The 19,800-nt window shown below is 38.9% G+C and overlaps 1 long non-coding RNA gene across 1 annotated transcript in view; it reads right to left on the minus strand.

Annotated features, from left to right (window-relative positions):
• Positions 1-353: 353 nt before the first annotated feature.
• The window catches only part of LOC134481581 (uncharacterized), an 82,062-nt gene continuing 62,615 nt past the window's right edge, over positions 354-19,800 (minus strand). Inside the window, exon 3 of the long non-coding RNA XR_010057264.1 lies at positions 354-4,039. This is a non-coding gene — a long non-coding RNA (uncharacterized LOC134481581). The remainder of the gene's footprint in view (positions 4,040-19,800) is intronic.

Raw genomic sequence — 19,800 nt, forward strand, 5'->3', positions numbered from 1 at the left:
TAAGTTGGAGATGGGACATGCATTCATTACTATGACCATGACAGGATGCACACAAGGATTAGGTTTCAGTGACAAATTATGCTCACTGTGTTTGATGTTGTGGTGTTTATCATATTTTTTAATACACCTATGGTCCAAATTACTTCATCCCTATCAAGCCCAGATTCAACAGATGGGGAAATAGACTCTACTCCTTGACAAGGGCAACGGTATTGTCACACTGAGTAAAAGACAGCCTATGAGGAAAAGAATACTTTCCTTCCTTTCTTCCTTCCTTCCTTCCTTCCTTCCTTCCCTCCTTTCTCCCTCCCTCCCTCCCTCTCTGCCTTTCCCTTCCTCCCTCCTTCCTCCTTGATCTTTCATTCTTGTTTGTTTTTTTGAGATAGGGTCTTTGTATGCAACCCTGGTTGTTCTGGAACTCACTATGTAGGCACCAGGCTTGCTTCAAACTTTTAGAGATTCCCCCATTGCTCGGATTATAGATTTGTGCTCACCTGGATGCTTTGCCATTTTACAAATGACTGTAATCACACTTACAGATATGAATAAAGGTAAGGAATATTCTGTTACAAACTGACAATATTATCCACTCAGGTAGAGGATCAATAAAAGAGATGATGCTTTATTCATTTGTATTTGGATTATGCACACCAATCATAAATTATTACCAGCAGAAAATTTTGATAAATAAAAAGCTATGATTGTTATACTTTTATCATCAAAAGGTTATATCAATATTCTAATAATTTAGCATGGAGAAGAACAGATAGTGGAAGGAAAATGTCTACATCTATGTACCAACATCATAGTTATGTTGAGGAAGAAAATCCAATGGAGAAATAACTTCACTGACTTCACAAAATTGCTTTGCATTGTTATGGCTCATAAGATTGTTTCCCCCAGAAACACATAGGGTTCTAATGCTGAGTTTCACTTCCAAATGTCAAAGTCACCTTTGGGAAACAAGTGTGGTTTGGTCTGCTACCTCTAGTTATAAAAAATAATCACCACTTCAGTTAGCAATGATGGATGCAAAGACATTCTTTGATCTTTGAAGAACCAGCCAGAGCAACTGTCCCAAGAACTCTAGTTTAGTAATCTGAGACGTACAGTACAAATCACACTTCTTTATGACTCAGTATGTGTAAAGAATTTGATCAGGTGTCCATTCCTACTTTAGGTAGGAGCTGATGTCATAGTATAAAAATGAATACTATTGTTGGCTCAGCTTGTTAGGTCTCAATCTCTTTCTCTTTGCAAATGTTAATACCCTTCATCTCCAACTCCACCGAAAGAACTTGGCACACACCAAATTAGCATATGCTGATCTGCAGTGTATTGTGGACTACTTTTTCACTGGACTTTATTACTGTGACTTACTTTTCTACTCTCCTTCAGTATACAGCACAGACTCCACTACCCAAGTGTTTGTCCCCCTGTGCTGTGCATCCAGGCTTCATAGGAATTTCTTCAGGAACCATCTTAAAGACCTTGCCTTTGACAATCATCTTCCCATCATACTTTTGCCCAGCTCTGCCTTCTCTGCTCAACATTTTCACAATCACATGTTGGTATTGCCCTGGTTAATGTATGTCAACCTGACACAAGCTAGTGTCACTGGAAAGGAGGGAATATCAGTTGAGAAAATCCCCCCTTAAGATCTGGCTTAGGGCATTTTCTTAATTAGTGATCCTTGGGGAAGGACACAGCCTAGTATAAGTGGGACCATCCCTGGGCTGGTGATCCTTGGGTCTACAAGAAAGCAAGCTGAGCAACTGAAAGAGAGAGAGAGAGAGAGAGAGAGAGAGAGAGAGAGAGAGAGAGAGAGAGAGCTAGTAAGCAGCACACTCCATGGCCTCTGCATCAGCTCCTGCATCCAGGGTTCCTGCCCTGTTTGCATTCCTGTCCTAGTTTCCTACAATGATAAACAGTGCTATAGAAGTATAAGCCAAATAAACCTTTTCTTCCTCAAGTTGCTTTGGTTATGGTATTTAATCACAGCATTAGAAATCCCCACTAAGACAGATATTAGAATGTCCCAAGACACAGGGACAGCTAAAGACAATGTCCTCAAATAAGAGGGCAAAAGCATCCATCTATCAAACAACTCCCACTTTTATATTTCTAGACCCTTCTAAGTAATCTTGGAAATCATGTGCATGAAGGTCATTTGATTTTATATCATCAACATAGAAAACAATTGACTGATCCACCATATTTTATTACCCAACCTTCTCAGTACAAGTTAATCACTTAAAGAAAATTAGCTACAATCTCAAGATGATGAAGACAAAAATCTCAGTACTTTACCTCTTTTAATATATATGATTTCAGGGCATTGCTTCATAGCTTTAGTGTTAGAATTAATTTATGATCTTTTCTTTAAGGTATTTATTTGGCTTTGGATTATTTTTACTACATTTCTTGTACATAATAGATTTTTAAAGTATTTTTATTTGTTTCAAATCATAGTTATTTTATTTAACTAAATAATTTTTTAGTTGAAAGCAGATTTTTCTTATAGACTATATTCTGACTGTAGGTTCTCTTTCCCCAAATCTTCCCTGATCCTTCCCACTTCTCCAACCACCCAAATCCACTGGGTATACAGACTACTCATAAGTCATTTTCAATTCATTGATGATGCTTTCAGAAATTACAAACTTTTTCTCTGTCTCAATTATCTTTGAAAAAATTATCATAATTTAGGGTGTTATTTGACAATGAGCTAAAAAGAGGTTTTATGTTCACCCCAAATCTCTTTCAGTATTTTGATTTTTTAACAATTACAAACACTGGATCATTCATCATGATTTCAGTAACTGTTTTCAATGAATTTACTTCCAGAAAATTCCCTGCCTTCAATTTTAACTCATATGCAGCAATCCCTACTTGGGGTGTTTAAAAGGATTTATCTTGTGTCCATGGTCTTATTACTTATGACCTGGAACTAAGGCTAATGTCAGACTCATCAGATAGTCTCCCTGTAACCATCATGGCGACTGGAATGTCTCTTTCTCTGTGGAATGCTAAGAGTTCCTTTAGATCAAGGCCTTTCTGCTTGTGACTCCCTTTGTCCCAAAATTCTTTCATGATATCAAGCATATAAAATAGGCATACCAAGTAAACATTGACGGACAATAACTCATAAATCTATTTTAGAATAATTCTTTGATATTTATGTAATCTTACTATTCATTAAAGGCTAAAGCGAATGTGATCCACTTAAAGTAGAAATCCTTGTTTCTTTCCACATAAGGCATTAAGTCTTGAAACCGCAGGAGGCAGAAAATCTTCAGTGTTTCAATGTTTTTCAGAGTTAATTGATATTTTGATTTTACAGTCCTGAGTGCTGAAAATACCGTGTCATATGAATATGGAGTGCAAAACAACAGAAGCTTACCATTTCGGAACTGATTGGGAATCTGTACTAATGTCAAGCCAATATTCATTTAACAATTTTTAAAACAGTTAACTTTTAAGATTAAACATTCTAAAGCAATGTAGTCTAAAGTCGAAGCTTAATATTAACACCCTGAGGAATGTCAGTAAAAAACACAAAGGTCTTTGCTTTCCATAACTGAATGACTATGTTTATCTAAGAGAAAATGATGTATGTACCGTCAGTCACTGCCATGCCTAGCACACAACAGTCTCGAGTCTGAGCTACAGGCAGCATTTATTGGCATTGGGTAGCACAAGGGTATACACTGGGCAGAGGGCACATACTGTGTGTTTAGAGCCAAGGGTAACTCTGATTTTTTTAAACCTTATTTTTAATGTTGGTTTTTAAACACTTTAACCTCCTTTTTAGCCCACCACCCACCAGAGGAAGTGGGAAAGAAAGAATACAGGGGAAGTGGACCTGTTTAGAAAGATTGCCAGAACATCTTCCATCTGTGTTGTCCGGAAATCGGCAGCATCACTTCTCGACCTTTAGGCTAAGATCAAGTGTGGAAATCGGCTGTTCAGTTCACAGGTCAGCAGGCAGCAGCAACTCACTCCACTTGCAAACACTTCACGGATACACACCAGCAGTCTAATTCAGTAGAGTGGGGAGAGCAAACAAGAATCAGCAGTGGTAGCATGACCTAGCAGAGACAGCTAAGCCTTAGCCTCCTCTTGAGTCAGCAGGAGGGATCAGCAGTTCTTGGCTGTGTCTTTCTCAGTGAAGCCAAGATCAGCGAAGATGCGAGACACAAGTGCTGTATCAGCAAGCCAAGCTAGAAATGTCTCCGTCACTCCATTGAGTCCAATTTATACCCTTCAAACATCACGTATTCTTCACGTGTCTTGCCTCAGCAGGTGCGTCCAATCAGCACTCACTATGCAAGTCTACAGAGTCTCAAAAACATTACTAGCAAAAAACACTTTCATCGCATGTCCTTTCATGTGTTTGCTTTAGCAGAACATCCTCTCTCCTGGGTCTGCTTCAGTGAAACATTCCTTCATGAGTGTGCCTTCGTCTTTAACCTATGTCTTCTTCAGGAAAACACTCTTTTACATGTCTGCCCCCACAAAACACCATCCACCACAACTGACTTTCCAAAGAACCTGCAGGGAAGTTATCTGATGCAACGCAGGCAAGTGATTCTTTGTACATTTATTTTTAAATTAATATCTAACAAACCTTTCATCCTCTCCATATTCAGCTATGACCTATATAGCACCCAAAGCCTACAATGTATGAAGCCATACTTTAAGACATAGTCAGGTTTGTTCTCTCAGTTCTTCAGACTTAAAAAAAAATTTCCCTGGGAGTCTATTAGAGATTTCTTTAGCTACTACGCACAGTGTGACCGTCTTTTTTATGCATTTCTGCCTTTGTGATTAGAAGATGCACATATGAAACAAGAGAAACAGCTAAATGCTGTCCCACAAGGACAATTCTGAACTATAGGGGCTTATAGCTATAGCTTGTGCTGTCACAGAAGGAAAAATATTCTTGGCCCAGGCCCACCTCCATGTTCCCAGAACCCTTTCCCCTCTATATAGGAGTTATTATGTCCTGTGCTTATTACCCACAGCACTATAGTAATTCTGAAAATGACAGTTATTAGTGTCTTCTTGTGTTTTGGGAATACCCTTGTTCCTGGAATCATGGCAGATACTAGCACTAGTGCCCTTCCTTTTTATCAACCTACTATCAAGAAGCCCAGTAGGCTATCAGTCTTGGGAAGGAAGAAAGGTCAGCCTTACAACTTTGCCTTACAAAGTCTTCCCAATGGCCTGGGGCTTTGAGATTATGTTGATCAAGAATGGAAAGCTAAAAACCAATAGCCAAGTAGAATAAAATTGGTACCAAAGCTAGGTCTTCAGTCAGTAAGCTTCCGGTTCCAAATGTATAACATGTCCTTTTCTGCCTCATAGATTAGTTCCTTTATCAACAATTTTCTTTTCCTTTCCAGTTATCTGGGTCCTGGTTCTATTATGCATGACCTCATTTCTTCTTATCATGGGATTCTCCAACAGCAGAGCCTGAGGCATGGATTCAAGTACCAAAGAATTACTGGGAAAGTCAATAAGGGAGTAGAGAAGTGAGTGATGATAAGGAAAGCAGCCAAGGAAGAACGTGCTATTAAAGAGGAGAGAAAGGTAACTGAGGAGAAAGCCTGGGAGATAGAGCAGGAGACATTTCTGAGAGAACATGTGTTGGGGAAGCAGATGAAAAGAAGTTCATATAGCAATTTCTTTCAGCTCTGGGTTGAGTTTAGTTCTGGGGCCCATGAATGGTCTGGCATTTGTTTGACACAAGCCTGGGCATAGCACCCTTTGGTGCTCATTTAAGATAGAATAACGTCATATCTGTTGGTGTTCATTGGTGTTTCAGTGTTCATTGGACAATGTGTTTCTTTGAATAGAAACTTGAAAAGGCATGATTGACCAGACAGCCTAGAGTGCATCTTCAAAACTTCAACTGTTGATGCTACCAATTACTATGAATTATATTCTTTACAGATAAGATAAATATAACTTTTCTAGGTATTTGGTCACACGTTCCCATTATGGAGGATGTTACTTCGAATTTCCCTACATTGTTTCTAGCTTTTATTTGATTAGATCAGCAGTGGTGGCTAAACAGAATTTCTAGGTCTGAATGAAAAATGAGGTGTCTTTGTACAACGTACAAGATTGGCGCCTCCTCTCTCTCTCTCTCTCTCTCTCTCTCTCTCTCTCTCTCTCTCTTTCTCTATCTTTCTCCTCTAAGCTCATGTTTTTAAGATTAAAAAAAGAAAAAGAAAAGCTAAAATGTTGTTCATTGGTAAAGACCTGGGTTTGATACCCAAATATAGAAAAAATAAAAGTAAATTAACAAATATATAACTGTTCAAAAACTAAAAAAAAAATTTTTTTGTCTTTCCACAATCTTCTAATTTATTAAACAACCATAAACACAAAACTGTTTTGGGGGAGATTTCAGCATGTTTTATTTAAATTTTCTTTATTGAATAAAATTTGTTTCTAAACAATATATATATATATTCTTTTAAAAATTATTTTATTTATTTACATTCCAAATATTGTCCCCTTTCTGGTCCCCCCTTCCAGAGTTCTTTACCCTATCCTCCTACCTCTTATCCTCTGAGAAGGTGCTCCCCGACCCATCCACCAACCCATCCACATCTCACCCTCCTTTCTCCTTCCCTGGAACATCAAGTCTCTGCAAGATTAGGTGCATCCGCTCCCACTGAAGCTAGGCAAGGCATTCCTCTGCTATATATGTGTGCTGGGGGCCATGGAGCCTCTCAGAGGACAGCCATGCTAGGCTCCTGTCTGCAAACACACAACAGGCATCAGTAATAGTGTCAGGGTTTGATGCCTATCCGTGGGATGGATCCCAAGTTTTGCCATTCACTGGATAGCCTTTCTTTCAATCTCTGCTTCATTTTTGCCCCTGCATTTCTTTTAGACAGGGACAATTCTGGTTCAAAATTTTTGAAGGTGAGTTGGTGACCCCATCCCTCCACTGGGAGCCATATCTATGCAGTAGGAGGTGGTCTCTTTAGGTTTCATCTCCCCACTGTTGGGCATTTCAGCTAAGGTCATCCCTATTGAGTCCTGGGAGCCTCTCACATCTCAGGTCTCTAGGATTTTCTAGAGGTCCTGCTTCCTCCCACCTCCAATAGCTGCATAAGAAAAGGCCAGAGAGCTAGGAGAAAAAAATTATTTCTAAATAATGAGAGGAAGGACACTAAAGAGATGACTCAGCAGCAAAACTCTCACTACTCTCTCAGAACTCACTTTTAATTCCCAGCACCCACTTCCAGTAGTACACAACTACCTGTAACTCCAGCTCTTGGGAATCTGATGCCCTCTTCTGGCCTATGTGAAGACCTGCATTCATGTGCCCATATACACACATACACATATACACATAACTTCTTAACTAATGGTTTGAGGTTACAATATAATCTTAATAATATAATATAACATATTAATATAATAATACAATATAAAACTTCCTCTTTCCTCTATCCAAATTCTTTATGTGCTCCCTCCTTCCTTTTCTCAAATTCATGCCTCCTTTTCTTTGTTTGCATAATGAATACAACTAGGTCGAAGGTCAAGAAAAGTCTTAATGAGATGATAAAGCAAGTTTATCTAAGAAACATCTATGAAACATTCCACCTAGATTTTATAGGTCATAAAATTAGCTCAAGAAATTTGAAAATTGAAGGTATGCACTGCAACCTCAGAGATAAATAAAATTAAATTCTAAATTAACAACAAAGGAAAATTTGGAAATCTACAAATAAGAAAAACAAAATTAATCTCTCAAATAAACAAATCAAAGAAAAATAACGCAGCAATGACACTAGGGGGAAAAGCATGACCGACTGAATATTATAAGTGAAAACAAAAATTCGGTATGCTTTCCCACGAGTTTTTCAGGAAAAAAAAAGAAGGGGAAATGTTAAGGCAAAAATAATGCCATAAAAATAGAAAACAGTAGATGATAGCAATGAAGTCAAAAGTTGGTTCCTTGAAAATATTATAAAATTGGCACACCTTTAGCCTGGGTGACAGGTAAAATCAGAAGACTTAAATTGACTAATTGACTATTACATTGACTAATAATTATTAAGGAGAGGACTTTATTTGTTAATTTTCCAAAAATAAGAATAATGGTAAAGAAAGAACAAGTTGGATAACTTAAACAATGTGAGAAAATCCCTAAAAGACACATGTAACTAAAACTGACTAGTCAAGAAATTTCAAAATCCCAACAGATTCATTACAAGTAAAGAAATATTAGTATTTAGAAACTTTTCATAATAAAAAGTTCAAAGATATACAACTCCACTAGTAAAGCTATGTTCAGAGGGATAGCTTAAATGATTATATAATTTGTGAGTAATGTGGGCTTAATTCTTCTGACACTAACTCCATCGCTCTTTCAAATATCTTCTAGAACAAAATCTGCTCTCATGTAAGAATTGGGGCTTCAAGAAAACCAGGAGGAATAATACATCTGCAAATGTTTTGTAGACTCCTTGGCCAAGGGAAGGGGAGCCCAAGTTGAGTATGATATATGATCTTTCTTCCCAATTGGAAGGAGCTTAACACAGATATAATTCTGAAAGCAGAACATGGTGTGCTCTGGTTCTTAGCTGTCACTTTCTTCCTGCTTAGAAGGGCTTATGCAACTATGAGACTCTTTCCTTCCTCCTTCTCTCTCCAGGCTTACTCTCTAGTCAGTTCACTGACATCAGTCACATTAACATTCCTCTTCTAGCAATGCTGATATTTGTACACTAAGATTCACTTTCAATTATGAGCTACAATGTCTCTACCTACTCTACTTCTCATGTCAAGAACTACAAATAGTGATCAAGAAGTGATCCGAGGTGGCATGTTAAGAGTTTGAAAGGCTTTCAGTGAAGACTCTCCCATATTCTTAGTGGTCTATGTAATATCTCAAGGATGCCTCCAGAGATATTCTATCCCAAAAAAGGCCACCATGTCACTTACAAAATCTGGCTTGGGTTGTTAACTACTCTCTAAGTTAGGCTTTCTATTGCTGCGGTGAAACACCATAGTCAAAAATCAAGTTTGGAAGGAAAGGGTTCATTCAGCTTACATTTCCAAATTGCTGTTCATCACCAAAGGGAATTAAGACAGGAATTCAAACAGGGCAGGAACCTGGAGACAGGAGCTGATGCAGAGGCCACGGAGGAGTGCTGCTTACTTGCTTGCTCCCCATAGATTGCTTGGCCTGCTTTCTTATAAAACCCAAGACCACCACCTCAGGGATGGCACCACCCACAATGGGCTGGACCTTCTCCCATTGATCTTTAATTGAGAAAACACCATATAGCTGGATCTCATGGAGGCATTTCATCACCTGAGGGTTCCTTCTCTGATGACTCTAACTTATGTCACATTAATACAGAACCATCCAGAACAACTACTATTTTATAATGATATTAAGGTGACAATTTGGCATCTAGTTTAAGACCAGGAGGCAACTTGACTTTGTAAGAGAGGCAGAAAATGCTGTGTGATGAATGTAATTCAAATGAATTTACAACTGGAGATGGAACTATCTTGTTTTTTCGAATCTGCCATGAGGCCTGTATGATTGTTCCAGAGAACGATTATATAATTATAAAGATTTTAAAGATTTAAAAAAAAACAACCACACAGAGTCTCTGTCTCCATGACCAGCTCATTCAGGACAAACCCAGGAATGTCCTCTATTCTCTCCTTTAAACCTGATTTTCTTAGAAAGAAGTTGTTTTATAATGCTAATCAATTTAATGCCATAAAACTGGTCAGTAGTATGACATCATCACCCTGGAGAGACTCTCTTTTTTTAGCTGAATCTTCCTATTCAGAAAGATACTTTGGGGTCAGCAATGTATTCCTCTGACAGCATCTGTCTCCCAGCAAGATTCTCTCTTCACTGCCCCCCTCCAAGGAACAGGAGAACTATCTGAAAAGACTCACAAGCATATTGATATCAATATCTTCATGCTACAAATAAAACCTGGTGAAGAAGGGAGGTGGCTAAAACAGGGAGTCCGGGAGACTTCATATTGCTGAGACTATCATAGAACAGCAATGCATAGGTGCTGGCTGGGCAGGTCAGAAACTCATGCAGAAAGAAAGGGTGGGAGGGAGGCTGGCTCAACACACAGTACAATATTGTGTTTTGTGTCTTCCTCATCGGAATGCAGTTTCCTGAAAACCCAAGAACTGTGTCTTCCAGTTCACTGATAAGTCCCCAGAACTTGGATATATGCCTGGTATACAAGAGGCTCAAAAAACTTGTGGGATGAATGAATTAATGAATAATGTTGGCGTAAGTAGGGTTATAAACTACATTCAGAACCAGAGTCCATGACGCCCTGGTTAACTCTTTTAAGTGCCCTGCCCTAGACATTGATAAATAGAGTAAGTAGAACATATATGAAATTAGACGTGTCATGTGTAGGTTAGGATAACCAAGTTAAGTAACTGTTTTCTCTATATCACATATCTGCATTCATTTCTCCTAAATTCTAGCTCATCCAAACGGTAAGACCCAGACCCAGGAGCTGAGGAATGCTGTCAAGTTATACTATAGGCTTGGTACTATGACCTCAGGCTCTTTGCTTGGGAATTAAAACAATTATATTGCCTCTTTAGGTTGGGGTAAGAATTAAATGAACAAGTTATATAAGTAACAGTGTCGAACATGCCATAACTCTACTTAGTTGTTTTCAATTATTGCTCTCATTTAATGAGAATAATTTTCATTTCTCAGATTCTGTCATTATTCTTAGGAAATTCAATATTTTTGTGCTACAAATTTTGACATTCTAGTTATGCCTATTGGCCATTTCTCATCATAATACTATAAAAGCATAAGTTGCATAAGCTAACCATGAAAACAAATTTATACATAGACTTTTTTTGATCTGTGGTATGGTAATATCTATTCTCCACCAACATTTTTTAGAAAGAGATACTGGCTAGATTTCACAGTTACCACAGATTTGAAGCAATGACAGGCAAAAACTCTTCTCAAGTTACTGGCAGCACAATGGAAATATTCGTGAGCTCCATTGGTGACACGGCCTCAGCCACTTCAAACATCATTGTGGTTTGATGTCAATAATTAAAGGGAAATTTAATTTTTAGTTAGAATTGGGGGGAAATGAAAGTTTTTTCCCCTGTTTAGGTTCATAAACAATTGTATGTTCAGTCCCTAAACCCAAGTTAATAACTTATGCTACAGAGCTTTAACAGTTATCAAAAATATTTTCCAAAATATATATCATATATATGTATATATATGTTTATATGTGTACAATTTGACTACAGGACAGAAATTCAGGTGCGTGCATGCACACACACACACCACAATTATATACAAAATATTCATTAGCACGCTGCCTAAAACTGCAAAAGATCCAAACAGCTCAAATATCTATCAGTAGGAATTAAAAAAAAATAATTAACTCGCACGTTATAAAACACCGGTTGATTTTTGCTCATTAACAAAGAGTGAAGATTCCAGATCATCTCTTTGTGCTGACATCAAAGACACAAAGTTACAAAGCATGTATAGTATGTTTCATCTTTGTTAAAAACACAATTATACAGAGTTACTGGTTAACAGTGGCTGTGAAGGTGACTAATTACGGCAACCTTCTACTTTCTACCCATTTTGATAAACATTTTATCTCCCACTAAGGCTGTATCTCCTATTATAAAAATATGAGAATGTTTATGGGATGAAGAGTTGAGCCTAGGCTTTCCTGGAACCTAGAAGCCAATATTTTATAGAATGTGTAGGAACCAAACATCTCTAGTGTTACTTGAATGTCTTCAGATAGTCTGAGAGAGAAAACCTCTGGGGATTTTCCCATAGCTCCTAGATAAGGATGATACCTACGGTCCCCAAGCAATAGCCCGATGGCTTTCTATTACTCAAGATTTGAGCTACCATTTAGTCTCAACATTCTGTACACACTTTTGCTCTAAGTCTGCAAACATTCCCTGTTGGTGGGCCCCACTGTCTCCACATTCTTCAGACCTGCTGATCCTTGATGCAAACCAAGGATTCAAACCAGTTCCACTCATCCATATCATGTTCCTTCTTCTCCCTGAAGTTTTCCCTCCCAGGCTTAACCCATGCAATAATTTGGTCTCTTCAAGATCAAACCCCCTTTGGGTCATCACCACCTGCATTGTTACCACGAGGAAAGGTCAAATCTCAGTACATGAGGGCCTTTGTGGGCAACAGCGGGAAAGTTCTAAGAACACTTATGTGCTTTTATAATAGAGATGTCGTTACTTCCACATCTAGTAACTTTCTGGTTTCCAGCTATGTGGTTTCCGTGCCTAGTCTGCTTCTCTTCAGCATCTGCCAAGCTGCATGTACACTTGAGTCCTTCTTTGTCCTCATTATGTCTGAATCCATTGCTCACTCACAACCAGGAGTGTGTGTCCTATCCCCTGTGGTCCCCAAGCAACCCTGATGGTTTTGTTTTACTCATATGAGCTACATACACTTTAATCTCATCGGGACCACTCCTACAACACCATCCGTGATCTTTGACTTCCTGCCTCTTAGAGATCCCTCCACTCATCTCTTAAATGACAGGGTTCCTCAGAATTCTATTTATTCTCAAAAGGCAACAGCCAATAACAGATCCAAGTCCACCATCCTAAACTCATAATTTTTGTCTTCCCAGACACTCTCTTTTCTCTAACTTCCGTTTCTTATCCCGATTCATGACACTGAGATTTTATGTTTATCTTGGCCCAAATGATGGCCCAATGATGATTAATCATCATTCTAGAAGACTCCTCACACATTATCCTTTACCCAACCTATCTTATTGAATCCATGTAAGTCACCTCCATGATTCTCTTGGATCCAGCTTACCCATTGTTTTGTAATTTGGGGTCTCATTATCTCTCAGTGGGGCTACTGCACATTTTTTACTATTGACTCCGATTAAGCTAGCTTTTATTTACAAGCATCTAAACTATCTTCCTAAAGCCCAAATTTGATTAGGAAACAACCTTTGTTAAATTTCGATTGATGATGCCAATAGCTTCAAGTATACAAGTAAAAACTCTTTGTTGATCGACTAAAGGTCCTTCATGATTTGGTTTCTGTTTTACTTTTCTGGACTTAATTATTTTGCTATTCCTGCTCTGTATTTTTCAACCTACCTTTGTGAAATAATTTACATGTCTATATACTCATGTGTGAATGAGTCTCTGTACTTGAAACACCTGGTTATCACACATATCACTACCAACATACATGTCCACAAACACGTACCTGGTATATTTAGCTGATGTGTACCCATCCTTCAAAACTGAAATACAGCAACACTTATATAGCATATAGCATTGCTTCATACTGTCCCTCCTTACCTGACTTAAACTTCCTTTGCACTACCACTCTCAATGGCAACCTGGTTAGAAGGTTCTCAGAGTCAGATGTCATATCTTATTAGACTAAATATACTAACTACTGGATACTTAAGATACATTTGTGGAATAAATAAATGAATAGACTCTAATGAAATTTACCTTATGACGGCAATACTACACCCTGCACTACACAGCCCCCAAACTAATAATCAGCTCATTTCACCCTCTTTCTTATGTATTTCCTTCATGCTACCACTAAAATATAGTCAATGTTAGATTTTCATCGCTATGACAAAATATCAGAGAAGATCAACTTAATAAGAAAAAGTTTGATGTAAAGTTTCAGCACACTGTCTTGGCCTTCTTGATTGTACCTTTGTTAGCACAGAACATCATAATGCAAGGCCCTGGCTGCTAAGTGTGCTCACCTCATGGTAATAAAGAAGCATCAGGAGTTGGGGTAGAGAAGGAGCTGGTCTTCCTATATTTCATTCTAGAACATATCTGTAATGAGAACTGAGCCTTTCAAAGCCACTTGAGATGCAAACTATGGTGAAATCTGAACTCCTCCATCATGAGTACCAGGGGATCATGATCCATTATGAAGTATTTCTGAAAGGTTAGGGTTAGGGTTAGGGTTAGGGTTAGGGTTAGGGTTAGGGTTAGGGTTATATCCTTTGTTGAAGTATTTCTGACCATGGTCCTTAGGACCTTGTGTAGTAGCCTCATCCTAGCAGATATCCTCCTCTCAAGTCTTATACTTCCCAACTGTAGCTTACAAAAAGAGAACTAATGAAATCAGTCCTATCTGGGAAACTTGGTTCTCTCCAAAAAGAAACCATTCCTTTTCCCATTTGTTCGCAACACAATGACGCCTCTGTGTGGTGCTAATTATATTTTACTCTTTTTGTATTTAATTCCCTCTTTCCTCCATTGCTCCTTAGAGCTTAGGTTAGCATTGCTAACCCTTCTCTATTTCTAGCATGATGATAGTCATTTTATTATAGTATTAAATAAAAGCCTGTTGAATTAAATTACTCAGCTGCTAAATTCCACCTCATTTAAAATGTGGAGCTTATTAAAGCACAACTGTGCTCAAATTCAATGTAATGGTCTACCAGTGGATTCTAAGTACTGAAACATCTAGGAAAAAATAAAGGAAACTGTTACAAAACGTGTATAAGACAAAGAGTCGATATCTAAACTATGGAATGTTCACCAACGAGTAAATATCCCCAAACAAATCTGGCTAAAAACTTAGCAGATGGTTCTAAATAGACGCTGAAGAAGATATGCAAATGGACAGTGGCTCTACTATCACAGAAATTAAAACTGCACATGAAAATCATGATGAGAAATCACTTCCTAACAGAATAGCTATTACTCTATACCAGAAGATGTGGGGAAAAGGCATCTCCATGGACCACTAAGAGGCACGTAAAGTAGTGCGGTTACTTTGGTAGGTGGACAATGATAGAAATGTATCTCAAAAACTAGAAGAAAAAAATTACCATCTGCTCCAGGAATCCTACTTGGTATGTATCTAAAGGAATTGCAATCAGAGTGGTAGGCAGCTACTATATGTCTCTACCTTTCCTCACAACAGTGTAGACATTGGAGCAACCCGCGTGACTGCTGATGAGAGAAAATGCGATATGCACAAGTAAGTGCAAAGTACTCAGCCTTGAAGAGGAAGGAAATGGTCATCTGGGAGGTTTGTTTGTACTGCTTGCAACTCCATCGAAATCTGGAAGAAGATTTGATGGGCAGAAGAAGATTATTTAAGACTGGCCCTGAAGAGAACGATAGAGCCTTTTCTGTCTCATATCTCCATCTTCAGGAAGGTCCAGGGATACAGATGGCCTCTATAGGACACATGCACATGCGTGACATGAGACAATGCATGGGAAATCCTTGTTTGAAAGTCTTCATCATACACAAGCACATTTCCTTCCTCTTCTCTGGCAAAAGCCACACAATAGATTTTGCTTTCCTGCAATTAGTTAACCAGAACCTGAGGAAGGACCTTTCTTTGCCAGACAAAAAAAAGAACAATAATGGGAAGCAAAGGGCAGTCTCAAGTGAGTCACTGTTGTGGTTCCTGGAACTAGAGCCAGTGTAGTGGTTCTGAACCTTTCTAATGCTGTGACCCTTTAATACAGTTCCTTATGTCATGGTAACCCTCAATCATATAATTATTCTCATTGCTACTTTAGAGCCATAATTTTGCTATTGTAATCAATAATAATACAAATATCCATGTTTTCTGATGGTCTTAGGTGACCCCTGTGATAGAGTCCTTCTGCCCACAAGTTGAGAACTGGCTTCTCCCTTTGGGCTTTTAGGGAAGGTTGTACAACAGGGTGGAAGTGTAGAATAGAGCGAATCTCATATTTCAGGAACAGGGAATATTAGATGTCAGGATCCCAAATTTTCCTTCAAGGGCACACCACCTATGACTGAAGGATCTCTCAAAGCCTTCCCCAATACAGCACCACCCTGGAGACTAACCTATTCATTACCACAAAAATTCCTCTACTAATGCTTCAGGTTTGTCAATGAGACCATGGCAGGCTAGTGGTATAGAAAATGACAAATCTCCTCTTCGTGAACTCAGAGTCAATGGAATAATGTAGTACTCAGAAGAGAAGATGAAGCAGATAGTCCTGGTTATCTTAGAGCAGCCTTGAGTGTTCCTGTGAAAGGGTGCTTCTCCCAGTCTACCCTGTATCTTTCCATCCCTATGGGGAAATCCCAAGGCTCTCTTACACCACTGACCAGAGAAACACAGTGAATGTGATAGGACTGGGTGGTTCCCTCTGATTGTGTCAGAAACCCAAGTATCTCTTCAAGAATTACTCAGCATGTGATCTCCAGAGTAAATAAATGGATTTGGTCAAAGATGAGAATGATGCCCATGAATGCAAGTGAAGATGAAAGATGAGGAGGAATGAAGTCCACTGGTCCAGGGAGGGAAGCGAGATGGGGTGCAGGGAAATCCCATCCCTGATCCTGGGTAAGGCTCTTTCTTTTCTGTTCTGTTCTTTTTCACTGCAGTATCAGCTTGGATCAACTGAGCATAGTGAGCACTATTTGTAAGTTTGGGTTTCTATTAGACCTTGGGAAGAGTTATGAACAAAATGTCACAAACTCCTGGAGTGGCCCATTATTACACAGGAAAGCCATGAGGAAACAACAGGAAATTTAGTTACCAAAGATCAGTTATAATCAAGTGATTCAGAATTCACGCTTTGAGTAACCAGGAGGAAGAGATCCAGTAGTCAAAATACTCAAGAAGGCTCTTCTAGAGAATCTTCAGACTAAACTCGCTTTAGAAAAATAAATTATTTCAACAGGAAAATTATGGGACTCAACATACCAGGAGCTTGGAGAACTAAACTAAAATGTCATTTCACCTGAGTAAGGTAGGCTTCTACATGTAGAGAGCTCAGTGAACTATCTTAATGCAAATGGATCCAATTAATGATGAAGATAGAGGCTACAACACAGCATAAGAAAGTTTTGAGAATATGCATGCAGGCATTGGCTTGATATGGGTGCTGGAGTCAGAATAGCATTAGGTAAGGATTGTGAACTGAGGGTGGCCCAGCAGAGAGAGTGCCGTTGAAAGTACATGGACCAGACATCTTCACAGGGAACCAGATGGAGCTAAGTCATGATGTTCAGAGCCCAGGTCTACATGGAATGAAGACCCAGATGTGCAGCAGAATCTACATGGGTTTATGAGGGCTCCCACACAAATGGAAGCTCTATACAGGATGATCTCAGTGTGATACATCAGGGCAAATTGGGGCTACACTTGAGAAATAGAACTAGGGAACACTGGAGTCTTTGAGCAAATGAGGGTTTATGTAGTGACAGTTTTGGAGTTTTGTTTTTAAAAAACAACACAGAACTATTATGGGAATATGTTTTCATTTTAATCCCATGCGTGGGATATGGGACTGCTTGAGATTGTCCACAGCAGCTGACTATGATTTGCCTCGTGCTCTAACAGGGACATGATTTCCGTCAGTGGCAGATAATTTCTGTGACTGTGTGACATTTGGAATTCTGGGGACTTTTCAGAGGGTATATAATTTCAAGGGCCCAGAGAAGTGGGGTGGGTGGGTGGTTTTTGGTTGGTTGATGTTGGTTGATGTTTGTCACAGAGTGTTAAATAGTGATGTGCAAAGAAGAAAGAAGATAGAGAAGATCAAACTTTACCCCAAGGAACTCAATGGCCCTAATCAGCAGGAAGTAGTCTAATAACATTACCCCCTCTCTAACCCTTAACTTTATTCAAGGATCTCTTTCCTTTACCCTCTCTCCTTTTATCCCTCCTATCTAGTGTTAGAGAGTTGAAAAAATAGAAGAAAGGGTGTGAAGAAGGGCAAAAGAAAGAAGAACCCACAAAGTAGCCAAAGTCCGACTACAGGTTTGAGATCCAGGATGTAGCCAAGCACAGGACAGTAGTCTACAGGGATGCTGCAGTGGTTCTCTTAGGAACTAAGGGGAGGCAACATGATATTGGTTATGAGCAGGAAGGTAATCAAAAGTGTGTTCAGAACATTTGGTGAGGACAAAAATTAGAATGAAACAATGATGTTAGGTTGCAGTTGGGTGTACTGACATGAAAACGTGGGCTATAATATGGAAAGACAAAGAAATTTCTATGATAGAAGCATGTGCAAGTGTGTGTGCATTCATAATGAGCACATAGACATGTGTCTCTCCCTCATTCCCTCCATTGAGAGGTCCTGGGACAAATGACATTACAAGAATAATAATCATATCCAGTTCTTACACTGCTTTGAAACATTATCCTCTAGAGAGGCCCAAGACCCCTTAGAAACAGCTGACTCTAGTGCTGGAATATACAAATCACAAAATATTCTTGGCACATCTTATACCACAAAACAAGAAAGTGCTCAAAACTGATAACATTGAAAAGTATACAGTCAGACAGAGGGATTTCAAATACCTACATTTCAGACAATTATAAATCCTAAGAGAATAGAGTTCCCACAGGATGGCTTAGCAGATAAAAACACTTGCCCCTCCTGAGCAGGAGATAACAAGTACCATGTGGTAGAGAGAACTGATACCTGAAGGTTGTCCTCTGGCTGTCACATGCACACTGTGACACATGCACACTGTGTACTTGTACATGTATGAACATGCATGCACACACACACACACAAATAAATAAAAAGTCCAGTAAAGATTAAAAATAAAAACAAAAGAATAATGACAATGGTGCATTTTGATTTATTGAATTAAACAGAAATTAACAAATTAGGTTGATATAAGTAAATAGATAAATATAAAATATAAATAGAGAGATAAATATAAAATATAAATTTCATCCCAGAATGGCTTAGTTACACAGTTTCAAAGAATTTTCCTATAGAGTAAATGTGAATTACAAAGTGGGAAAATAGTAAATAGTAAGGTTATAGTGGACAAGCCTGGATGATACACAGGCTCACTTCAGTTCATTAGAAGAAGCAAATCCGGTTTGGGGATTTAGCTCAGTGGTAGAGCGCTTGCCTAGCATGCGCAAGGTCCTGGGTTCGGTCCCCAGCTCCGAAAAAAAAAAAAAAAAGAAAAAGAGAAAAAAAAAAGAAGAAGCAAATCCTCTAAACTACCAAGATCAGGAAAGTCAAAGAAAGGCTAAAAATGGAGGGAGCTAATTGATAAAATTCAACATGCATTATAAAACATGTATCCTTCCTGTAATGGTGTCTGTTTTACAGCCAGTTCCTCCTCTGAGGTATATGTGTACTTTCATCTTGCAGAGAAGCAGAGGTGATATGTTCTGTACTTCAGAGGACCCCCTTAAGTCCAGGAATCAAACAACTCAAAGGCTTCAGGAAGTCCCTAAAACTGACCAGAATCACTAGCCACCTGTCTTCTCAAGCACATATAAATAGTAAATACTGCTGAGAGATGCTCTCAGACATACTAAGCTACCTAGAAAACTGTCAAAGCAACTAAGCTGTCTAGAAGAGACAGGTTTCAACCAGTCCAGCTGCCTGCAGCTGCAAGTACAGTCCAGGTTTTCAGGTTTTATCAGCTGTCCACTCGTGCTGGAGTAGGCTTTAGTGATGCAGCTGTCGTTGAGTCATTTCTGCTCCTGTAAGTGACCCCTCACCCATATTCCTGTAGATGATCCTACTAAAACTCATTGGTTCACCAAGAAGAGTTTAGGTCTGCCAATAGTTCCTTATTATAAATAGATGTTTGTTCATAGCTCCGCAGAAATTGGTTGGGTAAACACACACACACACACACACACACACACACACACACACACACACACACGGCCCTGGCTGTCCTAGAACTCGTAAGGTAGACCACCCTGGCCTTGCATAAAAAGAGAACCACTTCTGCCTCTGGAAGGTGGGGATTAAAGGC

Source organism: Rattus norvegicus, chromosome 13, assembly GCF_036323735.1.
Source record: "Rattus norvegicus strain BN/NHsdMcwi chromosome 13, GRCr8, whole genome shotgun sequence".
NCBI lineage: Eukaryota > Metazoa > Chordata > Mammalia > Rodentia > Muridae > Rattus > Rattus norvegicus.